General features: G+C 44.2%; 1 long non-coding RNA gene across 1 annotated transcript; it reads left to right on the forward strand.

The window, feature by feature from the left end:
- Positions 1 to 18,697: 18,697 nt before the first annotated feature.
- Positions 18,698 to 21,151, forward strand: LOC308611491. The gene is made up of 3 exons (XR_014014917.1): positions 18,698 to 18,754; positions 19,179 to 19,292; positions 20,802 to 21,151. It is a non-coding gene; the product is annotated as an uncharacterized lncRNA (long non-coding RNA).
- Positions 21,152 to 21,477: the final 326 nt, after the last annotated feature.

Below are 21,477 nucleotides of genomic sequence, written 5' to 3' on the forward strand. Positions count from 1 at the left end.
CCGCTGCCTCCGAGGCTGCACAGAGTGATTTCCCTGTCTCTTCTCTGCTCTCACAGCTCCCGGGTCTCAGCCTTGGACCTGGCCCCGCCTCTGTGCATAGTGTCGCCGGAGGGCGTCCGTTCTTCGCTCAGACGGGACGGGTTTAAAGGAGCCGCTGATTCGGGGGCTCTGGCTCACTCCGGCAGAGGGGAGGGAGGGGCGCGCAGTGTGGGGCGGGCCTGCAGCGGCAGAGGCCGGCGTGACGTTGCAGCAGCCCGAGGCGCTCCGTGCGCTTTCCCGGGAAAACCGTCCCCGGGTCCCGGGACCCCGGCAGTGGTGGGGTGCACAGGCCCCCCGGAAGGCGGGGCGGACAGTGACCCGCGCTCGCACACAGGCCCTGCGGCGGTGGCAGCAGCAGCCCCAGCATCCCACGCCCGTCTCCGGGGTCCGCGCCTTTAGCCGCGGCTCGCGCCCATCTCCGGCGCTTCCCCAAGCAGCCCTCTTAATGCCCTCTCATCATGCACCAGGAAACAAAAGGGAAGAAAAAGTCTCTTGCCTCTTCGGCAGCTCCAGACTTTTTCCCCGGACTCTCTCCGGGCTAGCCGTGGTGCACTAACCCCTTCAGGCTCTCTTCCTGCCGCCAGCCCCAGTCCTCTCCCTGCGCTCCGACTGAAAGCCAATACCCGTGCCTCAGCTCCCAGCCCCACCCGCCCCAGCGGCTGAGCAGACAAGCCTCTCGGGCTGGTGTGTGCCTGAGGGCACCGATCCAATGTCCCGGAATCTCTCCACTTTGCCCTCCACACCCCTGTTGCTGTGCTCTCCTCTGCTACTCCGAAGCTTTCCCCCTCCGCCACCTGCAGTCTCCGCCCGCGAAGGGGCTTGTAGTGTTTGGAAACCTTTCCTCCTTCACGGCTCCCTCCCACTGGTGCAGGTCCCGTCCCTATCGTTTTGTCTCTGTTTATTCTATTTTATTTTGCCCTACCCAGTTATGTGGGGAGTTTCTCGCCTTTTGGGGGATCTGAGGTCTTCTGTCAGCATTCAGTAGGTGTTCTGTAGGAGTTGTTCCACGTGTAGATGAATTTCTGATGTATCTGTGGGGAGAAAGGTGATCTCCGCGTCTTACTCTTCCGCCATCTTCCTCCGGGTCCCATGGCTGGATTCTCAATGAATAAAACTGGGTTTCAGAATCCCTACTACTGGGTCAATTACAACTTCATTTAATAAGAAATCTCATCTCTTAGTAGGTCTCATAGCATTCTGAATGGTTATGATACATCTCTCTGCCACTTCCCTCATTCTAACTGTTTCCTATTAGAGCCTTGGGATGAGTCCTCCCCCCTTACCTGAAGCACCTAGTGCTAGGCAGGCCTCCTTCCTTTTGCAGGGAGCCCATGCTTGTACCCACATGCCACACCCAGTTCTGGAGGAGTCCGAGAAAGAAGGAGCCTCCAGGAGTAGATGGAGGAAATTCACTCCACCTTTCTCCTTTGAGGCTAATATTCACTATCGGATTCTGTGCTAAGGAAACGAAATGTCCTTCTCCTGTGGAAAGTCTGTCTTCCATCACTTGTGCCGGCCCTGTTTCTGTGTGCTGGGCAAGAAACACTGCATACAGTGAAGACAGAACCAAGAGATCTACCCCAGGGATTGAGCTCAGGGTAGGCACTGGCTCTGTCTGTCCTGTCCGTGATCCATCATTCATCATGGTTGTGACTCTTGGACAGTCACTTATCTCTCTAAATTTCCACACCCTCCACCATAACATATGGGTTACAGCCCCCACTTTGCCCTCCGCTTCACCCCCAACAGGGCTGGGTGTCAGACATGATAATGGATATTCTCCATGAGCTGTAAAGCATTGTTCCCATGAAAAAGCTGAAGAGTAAGCTTGAAACCCCCTTTACTTGGAGCCGTCAAATCCCTTCTCTCCTTTCAACAGCTACGAAATATCCAGCTTCTTCTTGCCATCATTCAGGATTGAACACTTACAGAGCATTTGTGAAGCACTGGTCCTTTACTTTTCAAACATTTTACCTGCATTCAATCATTTTTGGCCACATGACATAATGCTAAAAGTAGGCCATATTAACATTCCTACATCTCAGAACAGGGAACTGAGGCAAAGAGGGATCTACATATCTTTCCCAAGTACATGCTTCTTCTAAACGGGATTTGAATCCAGTCCATCAGTCATGGTCCCAATGGCTTGCTGAGTTTCTAAACATTCTCAGTTAAATAAAGATATTTGCCCACAAAACCTGTCTGTTGGGTGTTTTCCCTGCATAGCAAACTGCAAGATCTTCCTAAGTCCAACTTTGATTCAGGAGGCTCTGCTGGGCCGCTGGTGAGGAAAGGGACCAAAGGATTGAACTGTGAATAAATTATTGCTAATTTCCCCATGGTCTTCTGCCAGCAAGATGTCAATAGTTGTCTCTATTGTAATGCATTTCCCAGGATGCTGCTTCCAGAATGCGAGAAGAAGAAACACTCATCAGAGGTCAAGAATATCAATCCCAGGCTGGCTGAAAAAGATCCACATCCGGCCACATTTTAGGGTGAACCCTATAAATGACCCAGCTGAAGGTACTGTGGAAAATGTCTCATTAGGTTCACTCAAGAACAATTATTCTAGTTGATTCAGTGCCTCATATTGAAGAAAAAGCTATGAAATATTAAGCAGTATTCTTTTTTTATTCCATGTGTTCAAATTGAAACTTACTAAGCCAGATGGTACTGTTTTAACCATGGAAGTAAACATGCATTTAAAATTCAAAATTTGGTTCATGTTTAAGAGGGAAGATGGTCTCTAGTTACGGTTTAGACATTAGCTGATTTTTGAACTTAGCAACAACACATCCCTCTCTGAAACTGTGTTTTGAAATTTCTTTAAATTATTAGACATTATTTAGAACAGGATTATATTGACATAAATGTTGTACATGCAATACAGAAAATTCCTGTATCCTATCGCTCCAGTTTCAGTTATTAATAATATATAACATAGGTGGAGTATATTTGTTACAATTAGTGAAACAATGTAAGTATATTTTTACTAATTAAAAGTCTATAGTTCAGCTAAGAGTCACACTTTCTGTTGTTATATTCAATGATATTTGAAATATGTACAATATTATTTGTCACCATTGTGGTGCCATACAGAAATGTGTACACTAATGTTCATAGTAGCATTATTCTTAGTAGCCAAAAGATAGAAACAATCCAAAGTCCATGAGGTGATGAATGGATAAATAAAATGTGATATATACATAGAATGGAATAATTTTCAACCATAAAAAGGAATTAAAGATTGACTAATGCTACAAAATGAATGATCCAAATAATATAAAAAATATATTATTGTTAGTGAAATAAGGCAGGCGCAGAAAGACAAATATTATATGATTCCACTTGTATAAGGTACCTAGTGTAGGCAAACTCACAGACACCGGAAGCAGAAATAACCAAGGTCAGTAGGCAGGAGTAAGGTGGATTATGATTTAGTGGGTACAGAGGTTACGTTGAAATGATGCAAAAGATTAAGATGTAGATTGTGTTGATGGGTACACAGCATTGTGAAAGTTAGAAATGCTAGTGAACTGTATACTTCAAAATTAGGAAAAGCATAAATATGTATATTTCATCACAATAAAATAAGTCAACAATCCAACAGAATGGACGATGAATGAAGGAGCAACATATTTGATTAGAAGGAAGCTGAAAGAGTCTTGTAACATTTCAAGAAGAAGGGGGATTTGGAGGGACTTTCAAGTGGGCAGAGGGGCCGTGGGACTCTATACTGAAACATAGTGCAATGTTAGTGTTCAAGCTTTTTCAGACTGACACTTTCAAATTGATTAGGTTCCCTACAGCTAGAAAGCTAAAGGTTCTCTTCCTCATTTCTGAAATGTTCCTCCCCTTTGCCTTCCTCCACCCACCAGGGAGGTTTGTCCAACAGCACCTCAGTCCACACTCAGTAACCACCTGCATCCATACACTCCCACCCTGTGTCCACATTAACGAGGCTCTCTGAGTAATTCCTGAGCAGCATCACCAGTGTCCTGACACTTACTCTGTGTCCTCCTAGAGCCCCCTGAGGACCTGTTGGAGAAACTGCCCTATGTGAGGGCAGTTGAAGAGGCTCCTTCTTCCTCCAGGGTAAGCTCCCCTTATTTATCAGAGATTAAAAGTTTGCTTCATTTCTTTCTTTTCCAATTGATTTCAGATCTGAAGATCTACAGTGTTCAAGACAGCTGATGTATACAATTTTGCTTGGTTGGATGCATGCTGATTTGAAGCTCTTTCCCAACAGATAACTCATTCAAAAGGCCATTTAAAAAATGGCAACATCAGTTAGAAACTGTAGAGTCAGACACACTTTCCTCAGCAGAAAATTTCCCTCCTTGAAATAGACTTTTGTATTTGCTCCTCAAAGTGGACCTGAGAGATCTTCCAGGCAAAGATCGAGCCTTTCCCACAGCTGTCTTCTCTGGTTTCTTTTGGGGCCATTGACTGAACAACAGTTCCCCATTTGCTTTTCTGAGGACAAAAAAAGAGATGAAATACCTGTGTCCACAGAGCACAGGATGCTGAGATCCTTACACTGTTTTCTATTCTCTAATCACAGGTGGATTGGACAGCAAACAAAAGCGGTATGTATTCAGAGGTCACCCCTGTGCTGAGGAACAATCTAGATGATGAAGACGGTGGGACTCTCTTGCTGGCTTTGCTTGGAGAGACACCCTGTTTCAGGGTCCCTACAGGGATGAGGGCTGGGGGTGTAGAGCTAGAGACTGATTTCCCAGTAAAGAGCCATGCCCAAGATGTATGGTCCTGGAAGTAACTGCATCATTTAGATGATGTGGGTTTGTGTGTATCAGGGTTGGGGTGGGGACCATGTGTGAGCCTATGTGGTGTGATTGTGAACCTGCGTGCGTGAGCATGTGTGTGTTTCCTCAGGAGATATTTCCATCTTACACAGCACAATTCACCTCTCAACAAAGCTCGTCACCACTGCACACTGATTGTACACTACCTTGTTCTTCCCTCAACACAGCTGTTGCCCAGATTTGGTTAATATTCCTTTTCCTCAGAAGGAGATGGTGCAGAGATAAATGTTCTCAGCTCTTGACCTCCTAAGTGGAAAAGCCAAACTGAGAACCCAGGGGTGGGTCCCAATGTGGGTGCTCTGGATCCCTGACCTGCACTTACCACTCAGCCAAGGGATCCTCAGTCATGGAGCAAGGGAGTCCCTGCATCCGTATCCTTGGCTGGAAGTCCTAGCATCTCCAAAGGTCCAGACCTTGCCCTTCAGGTGGCCTTAGTGGCCACAGAATCCAGGGCAGCTATGGGTGGACTAATCAGGTGACTCTGGCACAGTCATTAATGTGAAATTCACCACAAGACCTGCATTCTCCTGGTCAGCTCACAGATTCTGAGAGGTGTGAGACCCCATGTATACAGTACAGGTCATATCTGTCACTGCTGGTGTCATTGCTTAAAAAGGCCAAAAGCAGATAAGAATCAGGGAGCTATTTTATTGTATTGGATAACATTACCATAAGCCTTAGAATTGGTCAATTCCTGTAGTCCACACCCAAAGACTCAAAGTGGAACCTGACTGTTAGGCTGTACACTTCTCCTGCACAGCTGGGTTAGAGACAGGCTGTGCTCAGTCCGGGCTCCCTCTTCATAACGAAGTGCCCCACTTATGGAACAGCTCCCTAGAGTATGGACAGCCCCTGACTCACTGGGCATATGTATATTGTATAGAAAACAAAGACTGGGAGTAAAATATGATACGATTGATAGTGGCTGTATCTAAATGGTAGGATTTCAGTTTTGTCAAATCTTGTGTATTTGATTTTCTTTAAGACAAGTGATTAGTGAATAAATATAGCATATTTTGTCTAGGATGGAATTCAGTCCTTTAATAGAGGTTTCTGTTAATCAAGTAAAAAATATTATACAATAGAAGACATGACAAATGCAGTAGCTGGCATTGTGGATGCTGGGGAAAGAGTGATCTGGGAAAAATCAAGAGACAGTGGCAATTTAGCAGAAGCTCAAAAGAGGCAGGATGGGTCATGGGTCTGTGTCATTGAAACAGAGCATGCATTTTAGTGTTTACCATTTTTTAGATCGACCCTTTCCTTCTGATTAGGCTCCCCTTAGCTAGAAAGCCAAAGCTCTGTTTTCATTTCCTTCCTCTTGTCCTTTGCCTTCCTTCATCCGCCAAAGAGGATGGCCCAACACCAGCTCAGCCCACACTTACTAACCTCCCACATCCATACACACCACCCCATGTCCTCATTGAGAAGAAAGCCCTTGAGTAATTCCTGAGCCGCATCACCAGTGTCCTGACAGTTACTCTGTGTCCCTCCAGCTGTTCCTGAGGATGTGGCAGATGACATGCACCATGATAGGACGGAAGAAAAGCCTCCCTGTATCCCCAAGGTAAGCTGGATTTTTTCTGGTCTGAGATAGAAATATTGCTTTATTTCTCTTTGAATAGAATTGAGTTATGAATATTTGAGGGTATTCCTTCCAGATACATAGAATTCCCTTGGTTGGGAGAATGTGGAGTGAGAGTCTATTACCAACTCATGGTGCCTGATTCCACAGGACATTACAATTGACAGCATCCATTACAGCCTGTAGAGTACGGAGCTCTCTCTCCTGCAGCGATTTTTCCTCTAGACAAAGAATTCTGTAATTTCCAGCCTAAATGGACTTGGAAGTTCCATCCTCCCAGCAAAGTTCTTGCCTTTCAGCCTGAGTAGGTTTGCTGATAACCCTTGCTGGGTTCCCTGGACCACTGTTTCTTATCAGGTTTTCTACTGTCAGCAAATGAACAAAAGACCTGAGCATCACTGTGATCTTATCCTCATAGTGTTGTCTCTTCTATAATTGCAGGCGGCCTTCACAGAACGTGAAAACGGTATGTATTCTGGAATCAGTCACTTCAGAAGGAAGAACTTTGAAGATGAGAAAGTGGGACATTCTTGCTGGTTTTAGTGTAGAGGGCAAACTGATTCCAAATTTGTGCTGGGAATGAGAGTAGGGGTCCTGGTGATAGAAAGTGATTTACAAGTAATGTAACCAATTACTATAGTCCCAGGAAGAAGCTGTATTATGGTTAGGTGGTGTAGGTTTGTGTGCATGAGACTGGGTGTGTCTGTATGTGAAATGAGTGGGATGATTCTGTGTGTGTATGTGAACTTTTTGTGTTGTGTTTCCCTTGATTTATGTTCCCCTAAACATCACTGTTACTGGGGCCAACTTTCTAGAAAATATTCCCATCACCACTGCATCATGAATGGGTATGGATATAAAAGTAAATAAACTGTACACTTTCAGTGTGTGCATTGATTTTATACCAAGTCAGCCTCATTTAACCTGGAAAACAAATCCTATCACCACCCAGGCAAATGTTTACTGGATGATGATGATTATTATTATTTTTTGGCTGTGTTGGGTCTTCGTTGCAGTGCGCGGGCTTCTCATTTCGGTGGCTTCTGTTGTTCCAGAGCATGGGCTCTAGGTGCATGGGCTTCAATAGTTGTGGCATGTGGGCTCAGTAGTTGTGACTTGCGGGCTCTAGAGCACAGGCTTAGTAGTTGTGGTGCACGGACTTAGTTGCTCCATAGCTGGATTCTTAATGAACAAAGCTGGGTTTCAGCATCCCTACTACTGGGTCAATTACAACTTCATTTAATAAGAAATCTCATCTCTTAGTAGGTCTCATAGCATTCTGAATGGTTATGATACATCTCTCTGCCACTTCCCTCATTCTAACTGTTTCCTATTAGAGCCTTGGGATGAGTCCTCCCCCCTTACCTGAAGCACCTAGTGCTAGGCATGCCTCCTTCCTTTTGCAGGGAGCCCATGCTTGTACCCACATGCCACACCCAGTTCTGGAGGAGTCCATGTTAGAAGGGGCCTTCAGGAGTAGATGGAGGAAATTCACTCCACCTTTCTCCTTTGAGGCTAATAATCACTATCGGATTCTGTGCTAAGGAAACGAAATGTCCTTCTCCTGTGGAAAGTCTGTCTTCCATCACTTGTGCCGGCCCTGTTTCTGTGTGCTGGGCAAGGAACACTGCATACAGTGCAGACAGAACCAAGAAATCTACCCCAGGGTGTGAGCTTTGGTTAGGTACTGGCTCCCTTCCCAGGAGGGCGGACAGGAGGTTGTGCTTTGCAAGGTGGGACAGAGAAACCAAGCAGTGTGACAAGAGCATCTCCACTCATGTTGCTGTGCAAACTGCCAGATGAAGTAGGTTCTTGGTATTTTCTGAAGGCTTTTGCAAGCAAACAAATCTGGGAGTAAAGTCAATTAAAACATGGAAAGTTATACTTAAAATTTTTTTTTCGATAGTCCTTTGAGAAATACATACTTTAATAGAATATGATTGCCATATATGTGTCAATATTTTCCCCACCACAGTAAAAACTGAAAATGCTTCATTGTAAAATGTCACTTGTTTACCCAAGAGACTGTCTATGAGTAAAGTTGTTCTAGAAATCCTGAATCCCTAGGTCGTAGTTTGCTGATAGTTCTGAGGGGAACCCTGGTGTGCGATTCAGTGCCTGCTACTCACAGTGAGGCTCTTAAGAACTCAGAGACCCACCCTGTGGAACCACGTGTGAGGACAGGATTGGAGCCTCGGGCTGGACTTGAAGACGGAAATGCTTTAGAGAAGTGGAAGGAGATACAGGAAGGGCACCTGAGCCATGGGGAGTCAGGGGTGGTTTGTTTAGAGATCATGGAAAAGTGTACACCTGAGCACAGCCTGGGCCACACTTAGGATGCTATTGGTGCTTCTGGTTGAATGGGGAAGAGAAAGGACATCCCCCTCTTGCTTGAGTGAACTCTGGAGAGATGTCTTCTTTAAAGCCTGGGGAGAGGAGCTTCTCTCCCATTATCTCCTGATACCTGTGTACATTCGAGACCCCTCCTGCTTTCTTCTTTCCCTCTGTTGACTCCCTTTCCTTATTTTTCTTCTTTTTTCCCCTTTTTCCACTTTGTATTTATTTTACATATGTATATTTTATTGTTGTAAAAGTACGCATACAATGAAATCCAACGTCTTAACAAGTTTTGAAATGGCCAGTCAGTCCTGTTGACTACATGCACCTTGTTGTACAGCATGTGTCTAGAACTGTTCCATTTTGCAAATAACACATGGTATCAATTGAACAGAGACTTCCCATGTCAACCTCCTGCCAGCTCTTGGAACCACCCTTCTACTCTCTGCTTCTCGGAGTTTTCTTTCAGTTTTTGACCTTCTGTGACTGGCTTATGTCACTCTTACAAATGTCCTCCAAGTTCTTTCGTGTTGCTGCAAATGGCAGGATTTCCTTCTTTTTCAAAGACTGAATGACCTTTCACTGTATGTATACACCAGATTTTCTTTATTAATTCATCTTCCCATGGATACTACGTAGTTTTCCTATGTTGTGTATTGTGTGTAATGCTGCAATGGACATGAGCTTTTAGATATCTCTTAGACATGCTTGTTTTATCTCCTTTGTATATAAACCTAAATCAGTGATTGCTGGATCTTATGATAGTTCTCTTAATAATTTTGGGGGGACTTCCATTCTGTTTTCCATAATGTCTACACCATTTTACATTACTACAGGGAACAAAACAGGGTACAGAAGTTCCACTTCTTCACATCTTTGCAAGCATCCATTAAGTTTCCTTCTTTCTTCTTCTTTTTTTTTTTTTTGCAGTACACGGGCCTCTCATTGTTGTGGGCTCTCCCATTGCTGAGAACAGGCTCCAAAAGCACAGGCTCAGCGTCCATGGCTCATGGGCCCAGCTGCTCAGCGGCATGTGGGATCCTCCCAGACCGGGGCACGAACATGAGTCCCCTGCATCGGCAGGCAAACTCTCAACCACTGTGCCACCAGGGAAGCCCTAAATAACTTTTTATATTACACATCCTAACAGGTGTGAGTGGTATCTCCTTGTGGCTTGATTTCCATTTCCCTGATGCTTAGCGATGTTGAGCAAATTTTCATATGTAGATTGACCACTTGTATGTCTTTATGGAGAAATGTCTAGTGAAGCTTTTTACCCATTTTGAAACTCAGTTATTTGCCCGCTTTTTTTTTGAAATTGACTTGTAGTAGTTTCTTATATATTCTGGATATTGGTCCCTTATTCAGATACAAGGTTTACACATATTTCCTCCCATCCTATAGGTTGCCTTTTCATTCTGTTGATTGTTGAAGAGGCTATCCTTTCTTCACTTGGTAATCTTAGAACCTTGGCAAAGATCAGTTGGCCATATATATGTGCATTTATTTGGCATCTCTCTATTATATTTCATTGGTCTATCTCACTGTCTTGATGCCAGTAGCAGACTGTTTTGACTACTGTGGCATTGTTATGTGTTTTGAGTTCAGGAACTGTTCATCTCCATCATTGCTCTTTGCTCTCAAGATTGTTTTATCTACTTTGGGGGGGTTCCATATGTATTTTAGGATTCTGTCCGCTTCTATAATAATGACATGGAATTTTGTGGGTTGTTGCGATATGTGTACATCACTTTATGTAGTATAGAAATGCCAACAGTATTTAATAATCCAGTCTATGAACATGGTATGTCATTCCAATTACTTGTCTCTTCTTTAATTTCTTTCTGCAATGTCCTGTAGTTTTCAGTGTACAAATTTTCACCTCCTCCGAGGCCTTGTCCACTGCCTTCCTCAGGTCTTCTAGAGTCAGGGTTGAGAAGGATGGACTCATGGAGAGAGTGAAATCCCTCCCTCCCCTCTGCACCTACTCTCTGATTATGTCTAATACAGTTGTACTGGGCCATGCCCTTCACCTCTGTCAACAAGTGGGCCCCTTCCTGGGAATTCCTCTTGGATCTGAGTGTTGACTGTATTATTTCATTGTCCACAAGGACTCTCCCAATGCCTGGCGTGGGTCCAAGAGCCCAAGATATACCTATACTCGAATGATCAGATCAGACCATCAAATTTTCTGCAGTAAAGAACAACCAGGAGTGGGGTGGCTGGTTGCCTCTTTCTTATCTTTGGATTTCTTATACTTGAGCTTTCCAGTTTGGTTGCCACTAACCAAATGTGTCTATTTATAAGTAACTTCATTCAAACAATAATTAACTCATTTTATTAAAAAATGCAAAAGACACATAATTGCTTGGTCACACTAGCCATATTTCAAGTGTGTCTGTAACATCTGGAATTTCAGGTTGGTAAGGTTGACGGTGAAAGCTATAAATGTGTCTATAGAAGTGAGGGTTTGAAAGGTGATTTTCTCAGCATCTCTCCCTCATTTGAAATTTTCAACTGTGATCAATATCTTATTGAAGGACTCTGTCTGCACAGAACACAGTGGAGTTCTGAGAACCTGGAGGGAATACCAGGGTGATGCTGTGTGAGCCAGCAAGTCGAGTAGGAGAAATGGGTGGGTCAACTTGTATAATAACTTTATGCTCCTGGTTGTGTTTGTACAGAATGCATGGTGGAGAGCATATATAGCAGTGATGCTAATGACGATTCATGTAGGGAACAACTCTCAGGTAGGATCTAAAGCAAGACAATTACTAGAGAACTTGGGTTTCACCCACTTCTTTAGAAACTAAGGAAAGTGAATATGAAATCAGGAAGAAGAAGGAAATATGTGTAGAATTCTGATTTGCTCTTTCCAAATTTTAATGATATAATAGTGTTATTGTGTCCATGTCCTTTGTCTGTAGTGTGCTTATAGTCATCTTTTCTTGCTTTGCCGTTCAGAAATTTGGTTTCTCACAAGACTACTCTTTCATTGCTTTTTTACTGCCAAATATGAATGGTTCGTTTCTATTTGGTACCTGGAGGGTATTTTGCACCAGGGATTTTGGTTTCGTTTTTACATTCACGTATGATTGCCATATCCTATTGGAAACAAAACTCTCATAGTCATTTGACACTGGAGAAGAAGTTCTTATAGTGAGTGTCAGGTGGTGGATGAGACTTGAACTCTCTCCCTCTACACTTTGAGGACTTGTAGCTTCACCTTACTTTTGTCCTCACTGTTTATTCCTCATGGAAAGCGAGTACCCAGAGGTGGATGAGTCACAGAACACATGCTTCAGGATCACTGCATGTGCTCAGTCTCCTCATTTCAGCCTCAGCACCTCCCAAGGCTGATGTGCTGACATGCTTCCATTTGAGAGGGCTCCATATCCTGCTGCCCCTAAGGACCATTCATGGCCTGCAGGAATTCTAGAGGACTGTGTGAAGGGGCTGCTGGGCTCGCTTCACACACTGGCTCTCACAGCCCTGCTAACCTGGTCTCCTGGAGTTCACCAGGCCCAGGAGAGAGACTCAGGGCAGCAGGACCCAGGGTCACTGCTCTTCTTACAACCCTCTGCTCCTTCCAGACAGCCCTGCCCCTGCTCCCCGCACTCCAGTCCTGCCTACACTCGGACCTTTCCTCAGGCCTGTGTTGCTCTTATCCTTCCCAGTTTTTCCAAGGCTGGGGTAAACCCTGGCAGGTGCTGTGTGTTTATGAGGCTTCCTCTGCTGTAGAATTTTGTTCCAGTATTCCAGAGTAAGGGAACTGGGACAAATTACTTTTAACTCTAATTTTTCTTTCATCCTCTCTAAAGGGCTACGAGACTTACGGAGTTGTTTTGAAGTACCTAAGTTTAGCTCAGGCACAGGACACTTGAGTTGTGAAGTTGGTTGCATATCAAGACTATTGTGGAGAATGCTGCAGTGAACCTAAGTTCATCTCATTGTGATACTGATTTAATTTCCTTTGGATATATACCCAGAACTGTGATTGTTGAATCATATTATAATTCTGTTTATAATTTTATAAGGAACCCCCATACTCTTTTTCATAATAGGTGTACCATTTTACATTCCCACCAGCAGTGTACAAAGTTTCCAATTCCCCACATCTTGGCCTTAAACTGTTAATTTTTTTCTTTATAATACATAGCCTAATAGGTATGAGGTGTTGATTTGCATTGCCCTGATGATTAGTGAGGTTGAGAACCTTTTCCTATATTTGTTAGCCATTTGTATGTCTTTACGGGAAATGTCTTATTTAAGTCTTTGCACATTTCTGAACCCAGTTATTTACCCTTTTTAATTTTTTAACATATTTTGCATTTGAGTTGTAGTGTTTTTCTTATATGTTTTGGACATTATCTCCTTTTCTGATATATGTTTTTAATCTTTCTGTAATTATATTTTTATGCTATTGACTGTTGAAAAAACTATACTTTCCCTATTTGTTGTCTTAGAAGCTTGGTGAATTTCATTTGGCCATGTATCTTTGAGTTTTCTTGGGGGTTATTTATTCTGGTCTTTAGGCCTATGTATCTGTTTCTATGCCAGTACCATACAGTTTTGAGTCCTGTGGCTTTGTAATGTGTTTTGAAGTCAGGAAGGCAGTAGCCTCCATCTATGTTCTTTGTTCTGAGGATTGTTTTGTCTGTTTGGAGTCCTTAGTGGTTCCATATGTATTTTAGGACCTTTTTTTTTCTATTTCTTTGAAAATGACATTAGGATTTTGATATGTATTACAATGAATTTATACTTACCTTCGGGTCGTGTAGAAATGTCAACAATAATAAGTCTCCAGTCTATGAATATGATATGTCATTTCAATGATTTGTTCCTTGTTTAATTCTTTTAGCAGTGGTTTGTAGTTTTCAGTGTACAGGCCATTTACCTTCTAAGGGCATTTTGTCCCTTCCTTCCCTGGATTTTTCAGAGGCAGTGGTCAGAAGGATGGCCTCATGAAGTGAGTGAATGTCCCTCCCTCCCTTCTGCACCTGCTCGCTGATTATGTCTAGCACAGGTGCACTGGGCCATGCTCATTACCTCTCCCCTCACCTGGAACATCTGTCGGGAATTCCTCTAGGATCTGGGTGTTGACATTACTGTTTCACTGTCCCCAAGGTCTCATGAGTGCCTGGCAAGTGTGCATGAGTCTAGGAAACACCTACAAATGAATCATCAAATCTGGCCAGCAAACTGCCCTGCAGAAGGTGTTGGGCTGCACCTCTCACGCCTGCAAACCCTGTACTTCCTCAGCCTGAGGGCTAAAGAAAGAGCCCGGAGTCAGGGACAGAGACATTCATGGTTTAATAGATGGGAGATGTTTCACGTCAGAAGCAAAGTGGTCCTGGTGAGACATCCCACTGTAGATAGCCGATGGCAGGCAGAACGCAGCAGCAGCAGTAGCAGCATGCTTCTCTCTGGGCGGAATAGGCAGGCTACCAGTTAAAGGGGGAGTTGACAGCAGATGGGCTCATCGGTTACCAGGGAGACCAGCAGAGGGACGCATCCCTCTTACCCCTTGGGCTACGTACTTCACGGGGCAGAGGTTTTCCTTTGGTAAACCATCAGCAAACAGCCATCTTGAATGGGTAGACCATACAGAGGGGAATAACCAGGGGAGCGGCGGTAACATCCTCCATATACTTTATATATATATATATATACACACATATATATATATATATATGGAGAGAGAGAGAGAGAGAGAGAAAGAGAGGGATGTGTATTACAGTGTGGTAGCCACTAGCTAGATGTGCCTGTTATAATTTATTTAATTCAATCAATGATTAACTCAATGTATTAAAATAAAACAAAATAAAATATCCAATTACTCACTCATGTTAGTCACATTTTAAGTGTATCCATAAGTCTTGTAAATTCATTTTTGTGTTTCTACAGAATCAACTCTGGATAGCATTTTTGGCCGTGATGAGGAAGAGGATACAGGTAGGAACAACACTTAGGTAGGATCTAATGGCAGAGGGTTCCTGGAACTTTAGGGTTATATCTCCTGCTTTGGAGACTGAGGAAGGTGGATATGAAATCAGAAAGAAGAATAAAATATGTGTAGAGTTCTGACTTGTTTTTTTTCATATTTTAATGATATAATAGAGAGAAATTGTGTCCTTAGACATGACTGTGCTCTATAATCACCTTTTCTTGATTCGCTCATCAAAAATGATCTTTTCCCCATGAGCTGCTCTTTCTTGTGCTTGTCACTGCCTAATATGGAATTTTGTTTTCTGGTTAGCACATCTAAGGTATTGTGCACAGGAGAGTTTGTTTTCTTTTGCATATTGACCTATGATGGACAGAACCTGTGGGTCAAAACTCTCATGGGCCCTTGAAACTTGAGACCAAGTTCTTCTAGAAAGGGTGAGGTGGTGGATGAGAAGTGAACTGTCTCCCTCTGCACTTTCAGGACTTGTGGTTTCACCTCAAGTTTTGTCCTCACTGTTTGTTCCTCTTGTAAAGGACAGTCCCAGGGATGGATGAGTCACAGAACACGTGCTCTGGGATCACTGCATGTGCTCAGTCTCCTTGAGCTCATCTCAGCCTCTGCACTTCCCCAAGGCTGGTGTGCTGACATGCTTCCATTTGAGAGGGGTCCACGTCCAGCTGCCCCTAGAGACCCTCCATGGGCGGCAAAAATTCTAGAGGGCTGTGTGAAGGGGCTGCTGGGCTTCTTCACATACTTGTCTCACAGCCCTTCTGACCTGCTCTCCTGGGCTTGACCAGGCCCAGGACAGAGACTCAGGGCAGCAGGACCCAGGGTCACTGCTCTTCTTACAACCCACTGCTCCTTCCGGACAGACCTGCCCCTGCTCCCCACACCCCAGACCTGCCTACCCTCTGACCTTTCCTCAGGCCTGCATTGGTCTTATCCTTCCCAGTTCTTCCATGGGTAAACCCTGGCAGGTGCTGTGTGTTTATGCGGCTGCCTCTGCTGTAGAATTTTGTTTCAGTATTCCAGACTAAGGGAATTGGGACAAGTTACTTTTAACTCTAATATTGCTTTCATCCTCTCTAAGGGGCTAAGAGACTTACGGAGTTGTTTTGAAGTATCTAAGATAGCTCTGGCACGTGACCCTTACTTGTTTTGTGAAGTTGGTTGCATATCTAGGCTATTGTGGAAAATGCTGCAATGAACCTATGTTCATCTCATTTTGATACTGATTTAATTTCCTTTGGATATATTCCCAGAACTGTGATTGCTGAGTAATATGATATTTCTGTTTATAATTTTATAAGGAACCCCTATACTCTTTTTCATAATAGCTGCACCATTTTACATTCCCACCAGCAGTGTACAAAGTTTCCAATTCCCCACATCTTGGCCTTAAACTGTTATTTTTTTTTTCTTTATAATACACAGCCTCACAGGTATGAGGTGTTGATTTGCATTGCCCTGATGATTAGTGAGGTTGAGAACCTTTTCCTATATTTGTTAGCCATTTGTATGTCTTTTTCGGGAAATGTCTTATTTAAGTCTTTGCACATTTCTGAACCCAGTTATTTACCCTTTTTAATTTTTTAACTTATTTTGCATTTGAGTTGTAGTGTTTTTCTTATATATTTTGGACATTAGCTCCTTTTCTGATATATGTTTTTAATCTTTCTGTAAGTTATATTTTCATCCTATTGACTGTTGAAAAAACTATACTTTCTGGGCTTCCCTGTTGGCGCAGTGGTTGAGAGTCCGCCTGCCGATGCAGGGGACGCAGGTTCATGCCCCGGTCTGGGAAGATCCCAATTCCACGGAGCGGCTGGAACTATGTGCCATGGCGGCTGAGCCTGCACATCCAGAGCCTGTGCTCCGCAGCGGGAGAGGCCACAACAGTGAGAGGCACGCATACCACAAAAACAAACAAACAAACAAACAAAAACCTCTACTTTCCCTATTTGTTGTCTTAGAAGCTTGGTGAATTTCATTTGGCCATGTATCTATGAGTTTTCTTGGGGGTTATTTATTCTGGTCTTTAGGGCTATGTATCTGTTTCTATGTCAGTACCATACAGTTTTGATTCCTGTGGCTTTGTAATGTGTTTTGAAGTCAGGAAGTGCGAAACCTCCATCTATATTCTTTGTTCTCAGGATTGTTTTGTCTGTTTGGAGTTCTTAGTCGTTCCATATGTAGTTTAGGATCATTTTTTTCTATTTCTTTGAAAATGACATTGGGATTTTGATAGGTATTACAATGAATTTATACTTACCTTTGGGTAGTGTAGAAATGTCAACAATAATAAGTGTCCAGTCTATGAATATGCTATGTCACTTCAATTATTTGTTCCTTGTTTAATTCTTTCAGCAGTGGTTTGTAGTTTTCAGTGTACAGGCCATTTACCTTCTAAGGGCATTTTGTCCCTTCCTTCCCTGGATGTTTCAGAGGCAGTGGTGAGAAGGATGGCCTCATGAAGTGAGTGAGTGTCCCTCCCTCTCTTCTGCACCTGCTCGCCAATTATGTCTAGCACAGGTGCACTGGGACATGCTCATTACCTCTTCCTTAGTGGAACACCTGTCGGGAATTCCTCTAGGATCTGGGTGTTGACATTACTGTTTCAGTGTCCCCAAGGTCTCATGAGTGCCTGGCAAGTGTGCATGAGCCTAGGAAACACCTACAAATGAATCATCAAATCTGGCCAGCAAACTGCCCTGCAGAGGGTGTTGGGCTGCACCTCTCACACCTGCAAGCCCTGTACTTGCTCAGCCTCATGGCTAAAGAAAGAGCCCGGAGACAGGGACAGAGACATTCATGGTTTAATAAATGGGACATCTTTCACGTCAGAAGCAAAGTGGTCCTGGAGAGACATCCCACTGTAGATAGCCGATGGCAGGCAGAACGCAGCAGCAGCAGTAGCAGCATGCTTCTCTCTGGGCGGAATAGGCAGGCTACCAGTTAAAGGGGGAATTGACAGCAGATGGGCTCATCGGTTACCAGGGAAACCAGCAGAGGGACGCATCCCTCTTACCCCTTGGGCTAAGTACCTTCACGGGGCAGAGGTTTTTCCTTTGGTAAACCATCAGCAAACAGCCATCTTGAGTGGGTAGACCATACAGAGGGGAATAACCAGGGGAGCGGTGGTAACATCCTCCATATACTTTATATATATATATATACACATATATATGGAGAGAGAGAGAGAGAGAGAGAGAGATGTGTATTATAGTGTGGTAGCCACTAGCTAGATGTGCCTGTTATAATTTATTTAATTCAATCAATGATTAAGTCAGTGTATTAAAATAAAACAAAATAAAATATCCAATTACTCAGTCACATTAGTAACATTTTAAGTGTATCCATAAGTCTTGGAAATTCATGTTCGTGTTTCTACAGATTCAACTCTGGATAGCATTTTTGGCCGTGATGAGGAAGAGGATACAGGTAGGAGCAACACTTAGGTAGGATCTAATGGCAGAGGTTTCCTGGAACTTTAGGGTTATATCTCCTGCTTTGGAGGATGAGGAAGGTGAATATGAAATCAGCAAGAAGAATGAAATATGTGTAGATTTCTGAATTGTTTTTTTTCATATTTTAATGATACAATAGAGAGAAATTATGTCCTTAGACGTGACTGTGCTTTATAATCACCTTTTCTTGATTTGCTCATCAAAAGTTATCTTTTCACATGAGCTGCTCTTTCTTGCACTTGTCACTGCCTAATATGGAAGTTTGTTTTCTGGTTAGCACATCTATGGTATTGTGCACAGGGGAGTAGGAAAGTTGAGGGCGGCAGCCTTATGTTGGAAGTCAGAGACCCACTTCTTCATTGCAGAGGTGGTACAATTGAGGCCCTGGGAGGTCGTGGAGATGAGAACACAGGGGTCTCAAGGTCACATCCCAACTCTGAATCTTCCCTTTCCTTTCCCATGGCCACCCCAACATGGCTGCTGCCCTTGGACACCACAATTCTACATGACAGATGATGACGTTTCTGACAAAGAGAGAAACATGCGGATGGTAATTTATTTCCTGTTGCAAGTCTTTTTCTCAGTTTTCTTTTTCAGATCCCTAGACTCTTCCTTGTAACCCTACCCCATCTCCTCTTTCCCTCTTTTTATCATTGTCATTCTGGAGGACCTTGTCTCATCCAGGCTCCGGGGGTCCTGGGATCTTCTATTAGATATGTGATCCTCTCTCTCTGCAGGCCTCCTCCCACACTTTCTTAGCATGTCCCTGGCTCCTGACCAGAGGTCTGCACCATTGAATCTCTCTTTGTCACCATGAGTGGCCTGAGCAGGAGATGGGGCTCGAGTCAGCAGGACTGGGCCCACCCAGCCTTAGGGGCCCACGGTGGAGTCCGGCTCTGCCGTGAGCTGCCCCATATGGTTGTTTTCCTGCCCTGGGTGGCCGTGGACCTGGCTGACTGTTCTCTTCCTTCCAGATGTCAAGATATTCTCTGTCCCCCTTCTGGAGAGAACTTTTTGAGGAATTCCTTTCTGATGAAGAGGAAGCCCAGGAAGAGGAAGCATGAACGTGGAGGGCTGGGGGTGAAAAGGTGGGGCAGACAAGTGCACGTGTTCTCCATCTGTAAGTCCCCAGCTTACATTTTGGTGCTTCAGAAACACCAGCCAAAACAATGGGGACTGCTGTTGAGTGTGACCACAAAGGTGGTGACAAGAGGATGGTAATAAACCCTGCAGACAAGTGGAGGATGCCAGGAGCACATCTCCCCAGGGCACATGTACCCATCCACACAAGCCCCCATGTTTGCTGGGCTGCATCCTCCGGCAGCTGTTACATCTACAGGGGAGGCTGTAGGGCACTGCGGGGCCACCATGTGCATGACTCTAGGAGGTGCTGTTCCAGCGTGTTCCCTTTGAAGAGCCCCACTGGAAAGTTCATCACCTCTCTCTGCAGGACCGAGCCCTGCCCTCCCAACCGCCCTAAAGGCAGCAGGGAGCATCCCCAGTTAATCGCTAGCTGTGGTGAGAGGTTGGGGGGTCCTCGACCTCCCCAGTCCCAGCACTCCTGGGAAAAGTGTGAAGAGGACACAGGAGCCCAGTGCTCTTGCAAGCAGAGAGCTCACCTGGCCCAGCTCTGCATCCCTGTGGGTGCTTCACAGTCCTGGCATCAGGTTGGGCCACTGCAGGATTCCAGCCTGCCTGGAGTTGCCCAAGCCCTGGGGGTCCCTCACCCTCTGTGGGGCCCCTGGGGGACCTGGGTCACTTCACGGCACCATTTCTCAACCTGAGGTTGGAGGTTCTGTAGATTCTTTTGTGTATGTGTTCAATTCAAGTTAAGGAAAACCAGAAAGCAGTTCAGTGAAATGCTTATTTGGGATGAGTTAAAGGGGCAGGATTCAAGTTACTCATGTTCTTTTTATTTGTTTTTCCAACTCTGTCATTAAATAACATAAATATAACTTGTCTTATTACAGTTTGAAAAGCAGTGTCTTCTGTCCACTTTTAAAGTTGCAATATGCTAAACAGATAAAACGTATGTTTTCATTACAGCAGCATAATAACATTTTAAAATTATAAACCTCAGGAGAGTTTGGCTGGGGGTTAGAAAGAATTATAAGGGAAAATAGAAACTCCAGGTGTCTCCATTTCCAGTGTGCAGGTCTTATGAGCAGTTACACTGAGTGTAGGATGGAGGGGCAGGTTCACCCAGCCCCTGTGTCATCAGACCTCCGGCTCCTCACAGGGCCCAGGGTGGTTGGGAATCAGCCTTTTCGTCCTGGATCCCTGAGCCCCCCTGCTTTCCTCTGCCTCAGTCTCACTGTCCAGGGACCCGTCAGTTGAAGGCTGCCCGGCCAAAAGCCCAGGTATAATCGGTCCTGTAGGACATTTCTAGACACTCCCTGCTAGCAGACCACACGTTCAGCAAAGAGCAGCAAACAGACCCCAGTGCCCTGTGGATCTGACCCCTGGGGACATGAGGGCCCAAGGCCAAGTCCAGGGCCCGAGGAGCCTTCCAGATCCTGCTCACCCTCCCCAGGGAGCCCTCTTCCATCTGACTGTACACTTCCTCAGTGACTCCATTGCCTATGTTTGTGCTGCAGGTTCTGGTCTCACTCCTGTAAAGGCCTGGACCTGGAGCCCAGGAGCGTCATCTGAACCAAGATCGGGAGCGACATCACTTCTAGTCTCCTGAGGCCTCTTCATTTAATACAAGCTCGGTTGTTTCATTGTGCAGATTTAGTATTAGTTTTAGCTACAGTTTTATCTATTATTTATATATCTATGTTCTATATGTTCAATATGTATCTATATATTTGATATTTATGTTTTTTAATTAAATTATATTATCTATCTAGTTGCTTTTAAAATAATTTTCTATAAAATAAAACACGTGTATAGAAAAGCACCCTCAACAGAGGTAGAACTTAATGAATTGCTGTAAGGTAGTCACCCTGGTATCTACCACCAAGATCGCGCTCTCTCTCACACACACAATCCTTATTCAGTCTAAGTTGAGTAAGGAACTGCAAATTTTCTATGTACCATCTGTCCTTATGTCACTTTCTAAGGATTCTGTTTTCTGAAGTCTGTTCATTCCATTGTTCATGGGAACAATATTACCCTAGATCTTTCATGATTTGATGTCAGGACTTTCGATATTCAGTCTGCTTGGCTGGTAAAAATTTCATGATTCATCATTTCTCTCCTTGCATATCTTAAATATGTTTCTCTATTATCTTCTGACACAGAGAATTTCTCTCCGAAAAGGCTCTTAAA

This window comes from Mesoplodon bidens (genome assembly GCF_964165515.1).
Source record: "Mesoplodon bidens genome assembly, contig: HAP1_SCAFFOLD_266, whole genome shotgun sequence".
In the NCBI taxonomy this organism is placed as follows: domain Eukaryota; kingdom Metazoa; phylum Chordata; class Mammalia; order Artiodactyla; family Ziphiidae; genus Mesoplodon; species Mesoplodon bidens.